We start from the raw sequence: 17,857 nt of genomic DNA, 5'->3' as shown, positions 1-17,857 counted from the left end.
TCTTCAATGTTTAGTGGTGCAATTACATTCCATATTATCAGTATGCAAACAATTATGGAACATATAATCCACAGTATTTTATATTATATAAATATATATATATGTTTTAAAATACTAAGAAGCAAATCCTGCCAAAGCCTGCAGGATATTGTCTGCAGCATGCCTCTCTTTTCCAAAATAAGAAGATAGAGTCTTTAAAAAATAATTTTCCATAACTCTAATGTTATGGAAAACACCCTATCTTCTTGCTGTGTCATTCTGCTCAAATAACAAAGCAAAAGCTGATGCCATTTATCTTACTCTGCTGATATTTAGCTGATCACTACATTTGTAGCTTTCTGTTTTGTTTCTAAACCACCCAAGTTGTTATATAACCCACTCTGCACAAATGCATCTTGGCTACCCTGGCCCTCAAACACTTGCCCAAAAGCCTTGCATTCTTCAAACACTTTCAGCCATTCCCTGATGTGCCCAACAGTATGCAGTACATAGAATAAGAATACTTACTTCATGACAGAAAATAAAACAAAATCAGCCTGGTAGGCTATTGCACAGCCCTCACATTATTCCAAATATTTCCTTTGAACTGAAGAAAATAACACAGAGAAAAAAAGCAGTTAATTCCTAGGTCCATCTGCATGCTATGCAGAGTCCAAACAAGGCATGAATGCAGAGCATGAACACAAGGTGACTAACCCTGAGCAATTTAAATAAAAATGTGTTGTGATTTAGTTTGGGGTCAAGATACTGTTTCCTGAAGCAGATGTCTTTTAAGCAGTGTAGACATAGCCCAGAGGTGGAATATGTCTGTGCTGAATCATCCAAGACATGAACAGCACACAGACATCTTAAAAGAGCCACTGGAGTTTGTCTGCTGCGAAAAAGATGGGGATTCTCTGTAAAGTCCTTAGCTATCAGCAGCTTAAGAAATGGAATCATTGCCCATAGAAGTGATGTGTTTGGAAGACAAAAGCAGTCATAGAAATGTCCCTTCCGACCTTAAAACCATTTATTTATTACTGAACTCTTCACTGAAGCAACTCATCTCCTCTATGCCTTCATGCAGGGAAGTACTTATAATCAGAGATTGTTTCCAGTGGTGAGCAAGACCACCTTCTGGCCTAGAGACAAGAATCAAATCTGAAGTGACTTATGCAGGGACTCCTGTAATAGCTGCCATAGCGTATGAAAAGACACAATTGAGATCTGAAGTTGCTAACTAAGTCACAACAGCTGAGGAATAGCTGGGATATTATCTTGGGGTCTGTGTGCTCTGCAGCACAGGGCTCTGATGACTTCTAGCCACGGAGCTCAGGTTAGGAGCTATAACAGTACAGATAAATATATGAAAATGTGCAAAACACTACACAGTACTCCGTAGGTTTGCTATTTCACTTCCATCACACGATCAGAAGTGATTATGGAGACTAGAAGGAGACAGCTTTCCAAGAGCTGATCACCAATAGTTTCTCATGGTATGACAACCTTGTGCACAGTACAAGGTCAGCAGCAGGCCACTTGCAAATCTGGATCCCACCCTGGCATGTGCTGTGAGCACCAAAATGCTCTGAAGTCCCTGACCACAGCAAAACGACCATCTGACCAGGGGAGACAGAGAAATGCTAGGGGAAAGAAGTAAATCATAGAATCATAGAATGTCTTGATTTGAAAGAGACTTCAAGGATTATGAAGTTCTAAATCCCCTGCCAGAGGCAGGGTTATCAGCCACTAGATCAAGTTAAGATTGCCCATGATCCCATCCAACCTATCCTTGAAAACCTCCAGGGACAAGACATCCACAACCTCTTTAGGCAACCTGTTCCAGCACCTCACCACTCTCTCATTAAAAAACTTCCCCCTGATGTCTCATCTAAATCTGCCTTCCTTTAGTTTGAAACCATTCATTACCCCTTGTCCTATCATTATCTACCAGTGTTAAAACTTGATTTCCCTCATGTTTATAAACTTCTTTTAAACACTGGAAGGCTGCACTGAAGTCTCCCTGAAGTTTTCTCTTTTCCAGGCTGATCAAGTCCAGTTCTTTCAGACTATCTTCGTAGGAGAGGCTATCCAGCCCTTTGACAATCTTTGTGGTCCTTCTCCAAGAGCTCCATATCTTTCCTGTGTTGGGGGCCCCATATGTGAATGCAGTACTCCAGCTGGTGTCTCACAAGGGCAGAACAGAGGAGGACAATCATCTCCCTCACCCTACTGGCCACCGCTCTTCTGATGGAATCCAGGATGCCATTGGCCTTCTGGACTGCAAGTGCACAGTGCTGGCTCATGTTAAGTTTTTCATCAACCAGGACCCCTAAATCCTTCTCGAAGGGCTAATCTCAAGGAGTTCTCCCAGTTTGTATATGTCTGGGATTACCTCAACTCAAGTGTTAAACCTTGCATTTTGCTTTGTTGAACTTCATTAATTTCCCAAGGGCCCAGCTTTCAAGTTTATCAGGGTCCCTCTGAATGGTGTCTGTTACTTCTGGTGTATCAACCGCACCACTCAGCTTGGTATCATCAGCAAACTTGCTGAGAGTGCGCTCAATCCCATCATCTATGCTACTGATAAAGATGTTAAAGACTATCAGACCCAAGACAGATTCCTGGGGGGACACCTCTCATTACCTGGACATAGAGCCATTGACTGCAGTTCTCTGGCTGCAGCCTTCCAACCAATTCCTAATCCACAGAATAGTCCATTCTTCAAATCCATATCTCTCCAATTTAGAGATAAGGATCAGTGGGGGACCATGTCAAAGGGTTTGCAGAAGTCCAGGTAGATGACATCAGTTGCCTTCCCTTAATCCACCAATGCTGACACAACAACATAGAAGGCCACTAGACTGGTCAGGCATGACCTTCCCTTTGTAAAGCCATGCTGGCTGTCTCAGATCATCCTCTCATCCCTCATGTGCCATAATGTCTTCCAGGAGGATGTGTTCTGTGATCTTCACAGGCACTAAAGATGTCACTGGCCTGTGGTTTCCTGGGTCCTCCTCCCTCTTTCTTGTAAATGGAGTGATCTTTCCCTTTTTCCAGTCCCCAAGGATTTCATCTAACAGCCTGTCATGGAGTTAACTAGGTCAATCTATGCCTGTGACAGGGGGGCAGTAGGCCCCTGGGCCCCCCTGGCTCCACAAAATGGGAAGAAAAAGGGAAAAGGGATTGGGAGGTGGGAGTTGGGCTCAAGGAAGGAAAAAAAAACAAACAGTGGCAACAATCTCTGGAGGAAAACTTATTTTAGTGATTATGATATCAGACTAATAAATCAAATAAAATAGAAGAGAGAGAGTTCCCAAGACCGAGTCAAACCTGAAAAGTTTGGTACAGCTAGGAAAGCACTCTTCAGCACCCACTGCAAGGCAGTAAGAGACTGCCCAACCAGGAAGGGCCAGACCCCATGACTTCCACAATGTACAGGGATAGGTACCTGGAACTGGAACATTAACTCTTAAACTCCCAGTGCACTACATGATGTTATGATGTAGAATACCAAAAACCAAAAATCACAAAACCATGACACAGCCACAACTTTTGAAAGATGATGGAGTGGCTTGGTGATCAGCCAGTTCCCTTCGGACACCGATATGCATGTCATCCAGCTCCATGAACTTGTACACACAGATTTAGAAGCTTTGTTTATTTGAAAGACAAAGACAGTACACTAGTGGATAATATAAAATGGACAGGAGCTGACTGTCTCACCCTGATTCAGTGTCCTATCCTAGATTTACAGGCAATTTTCAATGCATTCATAGCTTAACTGAGTAAATTTATTCCATTAATATTAGCGGCTTACAGATGTTTCAAGTGTTATTGAAGAAAGTAAGGTTTCCATGGTAAATGCACACACATTTTCTGTGCAGTAAACAAATAAAATCCAGGTAATTTTTTGTGTATAGGTATTTCCTGAAGATTCAGAACTAGCACCAATGTTACTTCTAAATATACAGGAAAAAATATGCACACTACTCACATTAACATTTGAAATGACCAGTGATTAAAGTCATTAACATTTTGCATGTCTCATTTCAAGTGCTTGACAGAGAAAATGTGGAAAGTGTGTTCCAGGGTTTAAATTTGTTCAATTTGTATGTATTTAAGAGTTTTGAGTAATTAGATTACCTCCAACAGCATTGCAATATTTTATTATAAAGGTGATATTCTTGATCTCTGTATTGTTTTCATATTGATTCAAGGCCACTGATTTCAAAACAATCTTTATATGCAAGTTGTGGTACAGATATAAAAAAAAAAAACATTAAGTTTTATTTTTTCATAATGCTAGACAAATATATGTATGATGTATGATTTATGAAGGTGAGATTTGATAATATCCTGTGTGTTTTAAGTATTATGATCAATATTATCTTCTCATGCACCTTTTTGCACCTGTTCCATGTCTGATTGTCTAGACTTTCTTCATGGACATTACATGCAACCTGTTTCATGACCACCAGAAATATTTTAGATATCTACATTAGAATTTGATGAATAACACCATGTTTTTCTTCAATAAATTTGAAAAGAGTGGGTGACTTATTCAAATATACACTTATTATTGTCTCTATTTGCACATTATTAAACACTATATTCACCCGAGGAACCTCAGTATGGGAACAGCTGTTTACAAGGATGGATAGTGATAGGGCAAGTGGGAATGGTCTTGAACTGAGACAGGGGAGGTTTAGGTTAGATATTAGGAGGAAGCTTTTCACTCAGAGTGGGTGATAGATTGGAACAGGTTGCCCAAGGAGGTTGTGGATGCCCCATCCCTGGAGGCATTCAAGGCCAGGCTGGATGTGGCTCTGGGCAGCCTGGTCTGGTGGCTGGCGACCCTGCACACAGCAAGGGATAATCATTGTGGTCCTTTTCAACCCAGACCATTCAACGATTCTACGATTTTATGAATTTAAGACAACAAAACGTTGATATTAAATTTCTTCTTCAGATAGCATTAAAATAATAACAGCTTTATGGTTTTCACGTGAACTGTTTCAGAGATTCTTTTGTGATTATTATGCATACTCTTAAATTTAAAAAAAATCTTCAATTTATTTTACTCTTTTTTTTTTCAATAGTATAAGTAACATCAGTGAAAAAAATGGCTCTGTATTCTAAAATAGTAGCTATTTATGGTAGTAGTAGCTTTAGGGTTTTACATTTTTGAAGTAACATATGTACAATATATATATAAGAAAGATATTTTTAATCAGCCTATGATGAGGACCTTGAAACAATACTTGTGCGTTATTACTAAAAAATCAGAAATTGAAGAGAATCTCCCATCATTTCTCCCCAGAATTTTAGCACTCTAATTCACAACATGAATCCACACTGGAAAGCTTCAACTGAATTTCTCCTGTAGGAAACTGATCCAGAAGATGCATTCCAGCAGCTAACAGGATTTTAGGCCATGGGAGGAGACCTGAGCTAGGCTAAAATCCTGCCAAAATTTCCACCATCATCCTTAGTGCCGGGTCTTGTTTCTCTCTATAGAGATATTCCTAATGCACACACTAATTGATAATGTAGTCTTGGCTCGTGACTCACTGTATCACACACATGAACGTGACACAGCGATGTAACCCTGAACCACTTCCTTCTCTTTTGTATATGTACACAGTTTGAACAACAACTTTGTGATTCCTGATTAGACACTGCTACAGTTTTGCTTTACCATAGGTAGAAAAACAGGGATAACAATCCTTCCATGAACCAAGGTGACAGAGTTCAACCTGCACTTTCCTTTGGTTCAAGTGCTTTGTGCCATCTGTATGCCAAAGTAAATAATTTAATTACTCAAAATGTGGCACACTAAAACATTAATTCTATTGCTTCTTCATGTATATAATACATAAAATTCTATTTGCACTCTTCTCTGTCCAATGGTGCATATTGTTGATGAAGATGAAAAATTTATTAATGTTTTGACAATACGTAGATACTGTTAGTGTCACTTTGGACTCCAGACTGTAAACTTTTACATTTGCTTTCTTCTGCATCACATGATGAAAATTATGAAATTTAATTCCTGATTTTCAACATGGTAACATTTTCTTTTGTAGAAGAGTTTGGCAAGGGCTGTGTATTTACTTCTAGCTTAATTAGGCTGTTTAAATAGTTCATGTGCAATATTTCAATCACTCATTATTTTGCCTCACTGTTTTCTTCAATTGATTAAATCTCTACTAATCAAAAATGCGGTATTTTAGGCCTACTCCTTACTTGAATACACTTAATTGTTAGGACTGATCATTTAATAAATATTGATTGGGCAAGCTCCTCGGAATTCTCTCTCTCATGCATAAAAATATACTGAGGTTGTTGTGGCTGTGTGAAATTCTGCCCCCAGGGAATAAATATAAATTTGCAGTTAACTTTATGGGAATAGAATTAAGACAATGCCTACCAAGATTTTCTGAAAATGGTGATTGTTTTGTCTGTCAAAATGCAATCCCCTTGAAAATTGTTCTGTTAGAGTCCCAGTGTTATGTGGTCAGAGAAAGAGAAGACAGTATAGTGTATAAAGAACTCTGCAAGATGTACACTTGGAGAGCTTGCAGTGGTTAATAAAAATGTGTCCATAGGCTCTGTAAAATCTACTTGTTTAATTATACTAATAATAGGAAATAAGAGTATAATGCTGAAGTGCTGCAAGGCTCAAGATTTGTTTTCATAGGAGTCCCTCTCCAGGGAAGAAGAATATAATTAAAACTTTAGTTTCTATTGAAAATATCGAGACCTGAAGAAAAACAGAGGTTTGGAGGAAAGTCATTAGTCTCGACTTTCTATCAAAGTTCTTTGATAGAAAATGACAATCTTCCTTTTCTAAATGTTCCTGTCTACGCTGTAAGAAAAATGACTATATTAGTGTTTAATTTGACTTTTTTTAAAGATGATCTTCATGTGCATTATTCACAATCAGATATTCTAAAATATTATTCTTGAGGGCAGTTAACATTATTTTGGTGAATATACTTTCTAGTAATGTTAATCATTGCGAACATTTTAATGACAGTAGCCAGAATATCACCACCATTTGAAGATGCAGTAAGTCATCTGTCATGACTGTATCTACTCTCCTTTTGAGAGTTCGGACTTGACCCCATCATCATTACCTGGATTGGTCTTCCAGAAGAAAAATGTGAACCAGAGCTTTTCTGTATTTCACAAATAGTGTGTATGTTGTTAAAGATTATCAGCAAGGAGAAAATAACTTTGAATTTTCCCTGAAGCAGAAATGACATTCACTGAAATGATGACATTTGCATGTCATGAGGAGAGTCATTTCTAAATGTAAGTCTTCTCTGGAGGCTCCAGAACAAGAAAGATTCAATTAGGAACTCAAAAATGAGCATAGTATGAAATTGGACTATACTAGACTACAAATATGACCAAAAGACTGTAAACATCAAGTGGGACCTGCCTGTGGGCTGTGCCTAAAGTTTTTGGATCAGAGGCAGCGTGTAGGAAAGTATCAGCTTATTTGTCCTATTATGAGAGCTACAAAGTTAGCTTAAAGCTATCTATTATAACACTTGTGTGGTTGCAGTGTAGGCATACACTTTGATAGGAAGCCAGAAAGATTTCTTACATGAAGGAATTATCATAATTTTCATAGTGCTTTGAAGTGTTTCTCTGATCAAGCAGTGCTGCTCTTCCCATGAGATCACAAGCTACTGAAATTACTGCTGCTTTGTCAAGACACTCTGGCCTGAAGCAGAGCACCAGAAGCCAGCAAGAGGTGCCCTGCTATTGGATTTCTTTTCTCCACCTTTCTCGAGGGAAAGCATGTGAAAATATTTGGTAGGAACCTTCTGAAATTGCACTCGTCTCTCTTTCAGGCTGTTGTAGAGTTCCAATAACTCCTGCAGCAAATCAGCAGTGTCAAGCATTGGGTAACAGATGAATGTGTTAAAAAAATACTATCAAATATGCTGGACCAGAAGAAAAGGTTAACAGGTGTTTCTACTGTGGAAATAGATGTCAGCCACCCTTTACATTGAGATATTTGGCAAATTATGGCTGTTAAGCCTTGATGTTAAGAAACTGGGACACAACTGTAAACAAAACATTGCCCCCCTCACCACGAGCTCTGCGTCAAAGAAAGAAGTTGTCTCATCTGTCTTCAGGACATACAGAGTCAAGGGCTCAGCAGACACTGGCATGGCCTGATGGTGAAAGCAAGAAAAACAGAAGTAGCAGAGGCCTCAGCAGTGGTGTCCCCTTACTGCCCCAACAGCCATCTGGTAGTTGTTCTCTACTGCTCCAAGGCTGCTGGGCACTCCCTCCCAAGCAACCTGAAGTCCTCTCTTGCCCTCTGCCAGTGAACAAAAATCCCAGCAGTGGTGCTTATTCCCTACTTTGACTCTTCTGGAGATGTTGCTCAGGGTCCCCTCCAACTTCTTCGTAAAGTGCCAAGACAATCCCCCTCACCTTAGAAGGAATCTGAGAAGGTCAGCTTTCCAAGTTAATTAAACAGCTCCACATTCAGCATAGCTACATATAGCTCTTGTATGTTTCTTTTAATTAGAGATGTATTCTCCAAGGCCAGCACCTCTCCCAGTGATCAAGTATCTTAATTATTTTCATTTTCTTTTGTGATTTCTATTACCCATTTTCAGAAAATATATTACTCCCAGTATGAATTCTTATTAAAGTGCTATAGATTACAGATCTTTCGTAACAATATTTTGGACCTTTGATTCTAAATACTGCATTATTGTAAAAAATAAGAATGGAGATTTGCAAACACAGTGAGGATCTTGTTGAATTCCCTCACCACATACCTGTCAGTCCAAACTTGATCAAAAATAAGATATCTCCAGAGTAGCAGCTATTCATCTATCCATCAATTTTCACATCTTCTTTCAGCTTTCAAGTTAGAAACCGTAGTTTTAACATTCACTGATAAAGACATTGTGACGGTGATGGATGGAGTTCCAGAAACATGTGCTGAGGGTATGACCGATGTCAGAGATTTACATAAGTTAAGCAAAGAGATTCTATTCACTCTAGTGGAGCCAGTGTCTTGATCTCCATTGCCAAAGGAATCTCACTAAGCTATGCAGTCATTTATCAGACGATATGGTAATTCAACTGTTGTCAGCAAGGCATCTTGGCAGTCACTGCTGAGTACACAGTTTAAATTTTTGCTGAGGTACTGTTGTTGTAGCCAGAATTGTTTGTATGATGGCTGGTGAGCAGAAATATACCTCCTGTTCAATCTTTTGATAGAATTGGAGATAATCCCTAAGATTTCAGGCACAAAGGCTCTTCTTTAATTTCAAAACAGAAGAACACACCGATAAATTGAGACTGCTGCAGTGTTAATCAGTGACAACAGGAGAACAGAAGTTTGTCTCTGAAACACAGAAATGAGCATTAGACATCTAGCTGCACTGGAACACTGCAGGCCTTAATCTGTCATGCTGGGCGCAGTGGGGAAGTAGAAAGGCAGGTGGGTGGTGAGCTGGGTGGCAGGGATCACAGTGTTGTACTGTGTTCACAGATGTACCCAGGGCACCTCAGGAGACTGGGGATCTCATGAAATGCTCCCAAGGTGAGCTGTGTTCGCATTTAACAGAGATTGTCACAATCCTTTTGTAGAAAAGTTTGTCTTAGAATAAGTAACTTGGGGGGGGGGGGGGTATTAATCTTTTGTTCCAGAGATTATGTTAGTGATAGCTGGATACAAAATTGACAAGCTTGGCTATACACAAGGAAATTCATTAGCAGATAGGAGGAGGAAACAAGCATTAAGAATGGCAAGTAGGAGTCACCATCTTCTTTCCCACAATAGCTTGCAAAAACAAAGCAACTTCATATAACAACTTTCACAAAAGGTTCTCTCAACTTTTCTTCACCTTTCAATAATTAGACCTCCCAGTATCCCTTGAGGGGAAAGTATTACTTTGCAAAAACTAAATTACTTTGCATTCTTCTATGGATAAATGATTTGCCTATAGGTACAGAGCAAATCAGTGGCTTTGATTTATAGCTCTGATCTGGCCTGACTGTAGGGCAAGACATTTCTGGATTTGCATGGAGCCCCACCAGAGTAAGATCCAGCACAGGGCCAGAATCCAGCAATCTGAGCCTCAATGCTCTTTCTAGGAGAAGGCATTCACCCTTTTTCTTGCCCAAGCCGCTGCTTTCAGGGTGATGTCTGCAATGTCTTTGCATTATGTATTTGACAGAATAGAATACAGTAAGTATACTATAATGTGATAATGTATGTTTATAGGCATTGACACTCTTCTTAAAATTGTGTTTGAGCAATCTAGCTCTAATATTTCTTGTTTCTATAGAACTCTTCACTAGTTAATTTTGTAAGTGTGTCTGATCGGGCTCATTTAATTCATCATTTTCGTCTGACTCATTAATCTCTGCCTCTCCTTTGAAAGATAATCTGCATTTAATGGCTATGTTATGTAATATGCAGCAAGACAGGAATATCTTGTACACTTTCAGAGGGCAATATTGTAATGTGTCGCTAGATTTATCTATGCATCAAAAACTCATTTTTAAGATACCCAAAGTACTTTCAATTACCAGTGGGATGATTTTAAAATTTAAGCTCTGCTATAATTTGTTTCTGGGAGAGTCTGAGGATTAGAAATCAGAGTCATGTAAGAGTTTTTCAAGATACACCTGCAATCATACACACAAAAAACAAAGGTGGGAATAAATTGAATGATATATTTTAAATTTTCTTAACAATAACTACTCACCGTAAAGCCATTCCTTCTGACAATCACCATGCTAAGATTTTTCATAGAGTGATATATGATTCAAGGCATTGGTAGCAGGAAGGTGAGCTCAAACCTTCACTTCCCTCACACTCATTGCAGGTCTTCTCAGGAACACAAAGTGCTTACAGTCCAGCTGTCAGCAAGTAAGTAGAATTCATTTCCAGTGGCGGATGTCAATCTGCACACCTTTTAACTTGTGAATGAAGGTGTTCAGTGTTCTTCAAGCATCTCTTAGAGACACAAACTGACAGCAGCTGGAGAAATTTAGAGACATGGCAGGGCAGTAAATCTCCCCCAGAATTGATTTGGATTCCTTTGTAATATTTTTTCCAGACTGAAGACTCTATAGAAATGTTGAGAGAATGCTTGCAGACCTGGATGCTCACCTGGTTCTTCTTCTGGTATTTCTTCTCTTAACTTCATCCCATTGCCCTTACTGGAGGATTCACCATGTCCATTCTAGAAAATTTAGGATGCCTACACTGTGATGCATCTTCCTCCTCCTCCTGTTGCCTCTAAACACATATATCACTGGTACTGATGTAAGAATCCCAGTATTAAACTTAAAATGATAGAAATAACTAAAGATGACATTGCAGATATACTCTTAATGGCATTAGGACTCATCATAAGATACAATCATAGAAACTTCCTATTTTTTACTGAATTTATGTTATTCATTGATTAATCTGTGAGACTGTCTTTCATGGATCTTTCATTTAAGATTTTCTCAGTAACTTCTATCCAGTGTACATTTACTTGCTTGGATACATTTTCTTTTCCAACTCACTTTGCTCGGGATTTCATCTTGTTAACAAATTGAGAAGCCCAATTAAAGCAATCAAGTTCCTTCTCCTTAAGTCTTGTTTTGTTTCTCATTTTGAACTCTTTCCTATTTTAAATTCTGTTGGAGAATGAAAAACGGAATGTATTATCCCAATTGTATTGAAATCAGAATTGGAAAAACATAGATTATACCTCATTGCTCAATAACAATGTGTATTAGAGTGTGATCCCAAAATGATGCTAGCTCATTTTGCTACTGTAACTCATTACAAACTTGTACCTGCTTTACTCTGCTAAGTCCTCTAGACTATTTTACACTAGTGTTATTCAAGTTTCTCCATTCTACTGATTAATTGAATTTGTAAATTATTTTTTTCCCAGGAGAACAACCTTGCATTTAGAGGTGAATCTTATTTTATTTTCTGCTCATTATTCAACTCTCTAGGCTCTTGTAATTTTTTCCCCATCTTTACTGTTAACAAGTCCATCACACTGTAAATTTCATTAATGGGTTGCTTTTTCTTCGTTTCTGAGAAATCATTAATGAAGATATTAAAACTTAAGCAATCCCAGGCATTCACTAGCTATCTCACCCGAGTCTTACAAATTGCCACTTCTCATTATCTTTTGTTAATAGGTCTTCAGCCAGCTTCAGCTCATGCATGTGTTGGTTTGTTCCCTAGACAAATTGAATTAATTTTGAAAGCTGCTGCTGAATGCTTCATAAACAAACAAACAAACAAATAAATAAAATGATAGCCACACTCTGAATTCATAAAAAAAAAATTAATATTTTGTGTAAAATGCAAGAAATCATGTTTGTCTTGCAAGATCCATACTTTGTAAATTCACATTACTTGTTGCTGTTTCTTTCACCATCCTCCAAAATTTTAGAAATCCTTTTTCCCCAGCACTTCTTTAGCATCCTACAGATCAAAGACAAATTTCTTAGAGCAATATTATGGCTGCATTATATAACCACATTGTCTGGCTGCCTTCAACTTTCTGAAGCCCAAGATAATAATTATTTAAAATCATTCCTCAATTTCTATTCTTCTGTTTGTATGATATGTAACCGATAGTGGTTTGAAATCCACATGGAGGGTGTAAAGCCTTAAAACTGCTTTTTGTCTGGTCTTGTTTTTATAGACAATTTCCAGATTATTGACACAACACTGTTCTGTTTCACTTTCGTACTTGTCTCTCAGTATCTCCCTTCATTGAGTTTCCTGGTGCTATTTTTCTCTTCCAGTTTCCCAGTACTATGCTAACCTAGTTACTAGCTTTTTCAAAGCCATAACAGTTTGTGCTATTATTTTATTTTTCTGCAAATTAATTTTTTTATAGCCACTTCATTCATAACTTATTGCCAGTTGCCTTTGCTATGAAGAAGATAATTGTGCTATCTTCCCTATGTTATTACATAATACCAATAAGTTTTTGTTCATAATAATGTAAGACATTGGAAATCAAAAAGATCCGGAGAATATAAATGCTATTATATATCAGACAAGAAGATTTCCCCTATCATGACATCAAAGAGACAGGAAGAAATGGTATTACTCATGAATAAAACAGCAAGCAGTGCTTCACCATGAGCAGGTAATGCCTGACCAACCTGGTGGCCTTCTGTGATGAATGAGGACATCTGTGGACAAAGGGAAGACAACTGATGTCAGCTACCTGGACTTCTGCAAGGCCTTTGACGTGGTTCCCCACCACATCCTTATTTCTAAACTGGAGAGTAACAGGTTTGACTTACGGACTATTCATTGGAAAATGAGTTGGTTGGAAGGTCTCAGCCGGTCAGTGGTACTTTGTCCTAGAGGAGGCTGGTCAGTAGTGGTTTCCCCAAGGATCCATCATAGAAACAGTGCTCTTTAACATTTTACTGATGACCTAGACAATGGAATTGAAGTCACCCTCAGCAGGTTTGCAGATGACACGAAGTGTAGTAGTGCAGCTGATGGAATGAACAGTGTCCCAAGGAATATGGACAGGCTTGAAGGGGCCATGTGAACCTAATGAGATTCAACAAGGTCAAGTGCAAGTTGTTACACTTGTGTAAGGGTAGTGCCAGGTACAAGTACAGACTGGGAGAAGAACTCACTGAGAGCAGATCTGCTGAGAAAAACTCAATGAGAGCAGATCTGCTGAGAAGAACTTGGGGATTCTGGTGGACAAAAAGCTGGGCATAAGTCAGCGGTGTGGCCCGGAAGGCCAGTAGTGTCATGGTCTGCATCAAAAGAAGGATGGCCAGCAGGGAGAGGGGAATTACTGTCCCTCTCTATTCTGCTCTTGTGAGGCCACATCTAGAGTACTGCATCCCGGTCTAGGGCCTCTGATACAGGTAGGATGCAGAGCTGTTGGAGTGGGTCCAGAGGAGGGTCAAAAAGATGATCAGATGTATTAATCCTTCTTTGCCTTCTGGCTCAAATCTTGCTTTCTGAGGTATTTCTTGTGATAACACTCCAGGAGATGAGAGATGGGTGTTGCTATGTGGAAATCAACATCATTGTGTGGACAAATTTACATTTGATAGCATTTCTTTGGAGCTGTTTACCTTCGGAAGATAATGCACAGGACTGTTTACTGGGGGATGATGCCACTATATCCTGTGAAGGCAAGGTACAAGTTGGCACCTCCCTGCTGGCAAGGCCAGGAAGATAGGAACAAAGGAGTTTCCACTGAGATCCCAGAGCCAGAAGCTGCCACTCCAAGGAGAGCTGACTCAACCACTTTGGATTTGAGCTGTCACTCCAAAAAGAGCTGCCTCGACCACTTTGGAACCACTGAAAAGGGGCCATCATCGCTGTGGTCGCCGTCATCGTCAACAGAACAACAATGCCTGACGACCCACCACTACTAAAGATCAATGACTGAACTACGAACCATGCTGGATCCATCATGGTGACTATCTCCCTTTTGCTGCCTACAAAGACTCCTTGCTTCTTCTTTCCCATCCTTTCTATCGCCTTCCTTCCCTTCCCCATCACCCTAATTCATAATAGTGTCTGTCTTACCCTTCCCCGTCTCCCTAATTAAGATTTGTAATAAACTGGTCGGACCAACATTTGAACTGTTGTTTCTCAATCTCACGCCGGGTATACGGATATTAAAGAACCTCCTCTCCCTCTTATAAATCAGAGCGAGACAACAAAGGATGCTGGAGCATTCTCTTATGAAGAAGAATCAAGGAAGCAAAGCTTGTTTAGCCTGGAGAAGAGAGAGCCTTGTGGCCTTCAGGTACTTAACAGGAGTTTAAAATCATGAGAGAAACTGACTTTTCACACGGTCTGATAGTGATAGGACAAGGCAAAATGGTTTTAAAATAACAGAGGGGGAGTTAGATATTAGGGGAAACTAGAGTTAGATATTAGGGGAAAATTTTTCATGCAGAGAGTGATGAGGCACTGGCACAGGCTGTCCAGAGAAGCTGCGGATGCTCCATCCCTGGAAGCATTCAAGGCCAGATTTGAGGGGGCCTTGAGCAATCCTGATCAAGGTTCCTGATTTAATGGTTGGCAATACTGTCCATGGTAGGGGAGTTTTGGTTTTGATCATTAGGGTCCCTTCTAACCTAAGCCATCCTATGATTCTATGATTCTACGAATCAAACAAACCAGAACCTTACACAGAGAATGTATCCACTCTCTGCCCTTTGAATATTTCAAGAACTTCATTGGTTTTAGTCAAAAGTACTACTCTGTATCTTTTTCTGAGCAATGTCATCAAGAATCAGTCAAACCCTAAATATCAATTTAGGTATTGAAAGTTACTATTCTACATATCATGTGGAAAAAATATGTCTTCAAATCAATCATCAATTTGCAGCAGTGGTGGACTATTATCTGCTATCTGTAAAGTGTCGTTGTTCAGAACAGTGTATATCCATTTGTACCCTTATTTTGGATCTCATGCATTTTGACAAAAGAAGTTTGCAGAAAAAAAAAAAAAAAGCCCTACTGAGACTCCATTGGTTTGATGATTACTTTTTAAAATGCATGTTCTGATCTTCTCCCTGAGTTCATCTTCAACTACTAATTTCTTCTACAGTAAGTGAATTAACATTTTCCATGAAGTGCATTAATCACTTTGGGTCATGTCTTAAAATTTCCTACTTAAATTAACCTACTACTGAAATTAATTCATGATATTAATCTTTTCTACTCACCTTACTGCATTAGTTGCATATTTTATGATGTGATACATTGTTTTTACTCCATATTGACTAAGAGAACCTTGGTAAAAAGCTCAGATTTAGTCATCTATCCAGCAGACATTAAACTTAGCAAATCTGACACACATTATAGGAGACAGACTCTCTGGAAGTAGTTAATTCCACTGGTTTGCCTCAACTGTTCAAATCTCTTTGTTCTGGTAAAATAGGACTGGATAGAACATTAATTGAATCATTACTACCAGGACACATAGAAGTCCCAGTCCTGCTCTGCCTTCAGGCCAGTGGATACAATTCTTCTCTCACTGACTTCAGTACAAACTAGAAGTTGGTAGCACAACACGGAGAGAGTAGGTGTACTTATAAAGAAGACAAACTACCTTGCCCAGCTGAAGGTGAGTCCACTTCACTTACTCAAGTCTACTTCACTCAAGTCTATTTGCATGCCTACACTTACTCTGCTGCAGTTTGTAGAGTCAGATCTCAATTTCTTAGTTTTAGCAAATGTTATTTTTTTGTTTGTTTGTTTTAGTTTTTCAAATGTAATACAGTTAGTATTTTGTACATTTATGCCATCAGGCTTGTATCTGGTCAGCAGAAGCTGCCGGTATAATGTATGTAGGAAAAAAATAGCAGACTCCTAAACAAATCACATGGGCACTCAAAATGTGTAGCACCGTTTTATATCCTCTTACAAAGTACAATTGCTGAACACAAATGAAATGCTTTTAAAGCCATAACTGCAATTGCACACACAGGTTTGAAACTATGACCTTAATTTCCTCGTTTATTATATGCATAATTTAGAGTACCTAGCCTCTATAGCAGTTCCATGCAGATATATTGATTAAAAATTTGCCCGCTTTTAATTGTGTCATATACTTGCACACAAAAATATTAAAACGCCTACCTCATATACACCTTTGAAATTTTGGTATTGGGCAAGGTCACAGAGGAATGAATTATGTGAAGAGAGAGACAGGGACAGTTTTATGAACCATGATCCTGTTTTGTTTTTTTTTTATTCAGCTGACTGTTCTTCCCAGGCTGAACTATGTTATTGAAAAATACCCTCAGTGATAAGGAGATTTAAACAGAACAAAAAAATTCCTGAGTCAACCATTTATCTGCTACTGAATTCTGTGAACTAATCTTAGCTCTAGCAGGAGCTCCCTTAAGCACTTTGTATATTTTAGTATGATACAAGAACTTGGCATACATGGTACAACCTGTGGCTTACATTGTTTTAAAACTAGAGGCAAAAATCTGTACTGCCTGGCACACTCAACGAAATCCTCATCCAGCTCACAGCCTAGACCAGCCATGGTAAGGCACTACTGAAGTCTTCAAATTTTACTGCTTCTCAACACTGTGAAATTTAGTGACAACCATCATCAGCTATTGATCTTAATTTAGACGCAGCTTGTCTTATGTCACTGATAAGTACAGGAAGAATATATTAAAATGCATGTTTCACTGATCATTGGCCAGTGAAGAATAAAAACTTGAGCTCTCTCCTGTCACACTGGTTTTGCTGGAGATAATTGCAACTGATTAGCATTAAATGGAACATGTTGATGCAGAATAACCCTGTCTATTTTTTTTCCTTTCTTAAAGTCAAAATTTATCCTAAATCCTCTTTTCTATTAGCTTTTTGCGGAGCCAGAGTCCCATTTCTCACCTGTGTCTCGTTCATTTGTTGCAGCTTCATTGGTTGGGATTTTCCTCTGCCTGTCCTTTACAGCTGTACAGATCTTCAGAAAACAGACAAGAAAGACACCCCACACCCCTTTTCCCATTCCCCCATGTGTCTCTGCTTTCCAAGCTGACGCGACCTCCTTTGGAGTTACTTATCTGCCTTGAAGTTATTTATGTGCTTGGGTTAACCTACTGTGACATCAAATATCCAAAAACTTAGGCACTTTGAAAGGGACAGAACTGCTCTGATTTGAACTTGTACATATGGAAATATATGCTGATTTTTGTGTTAAGCCTTCTATTATGATACAGTTATGCTAACTACAGAAATGTGTTTCAAATTCAATCTGCTAAGCAACTGAGAAACAAATGGGTTACATCCATGATTGTAGAGCAGAAACAATACATAAAAATGCCATTTGGGATATTAACTATA

Source organism: Lagopus muta, chromosome 1, assembly GCF_023343835.1.
Source record: "Lagopus muta isolate bLagMut1 chromosome 1, bLagMut1 primary, whole genome shotgun sequence".
NCBI lineage: Eukaryota > Metazoa > Chordata > Aves > Galliformes > Phasianidae > Lagopus > Lagopus muta.
The sequence above is the reverse complement of the archived record's forward strand: the minus strand, read 5'-3'. Positions refer to the sequence as shown.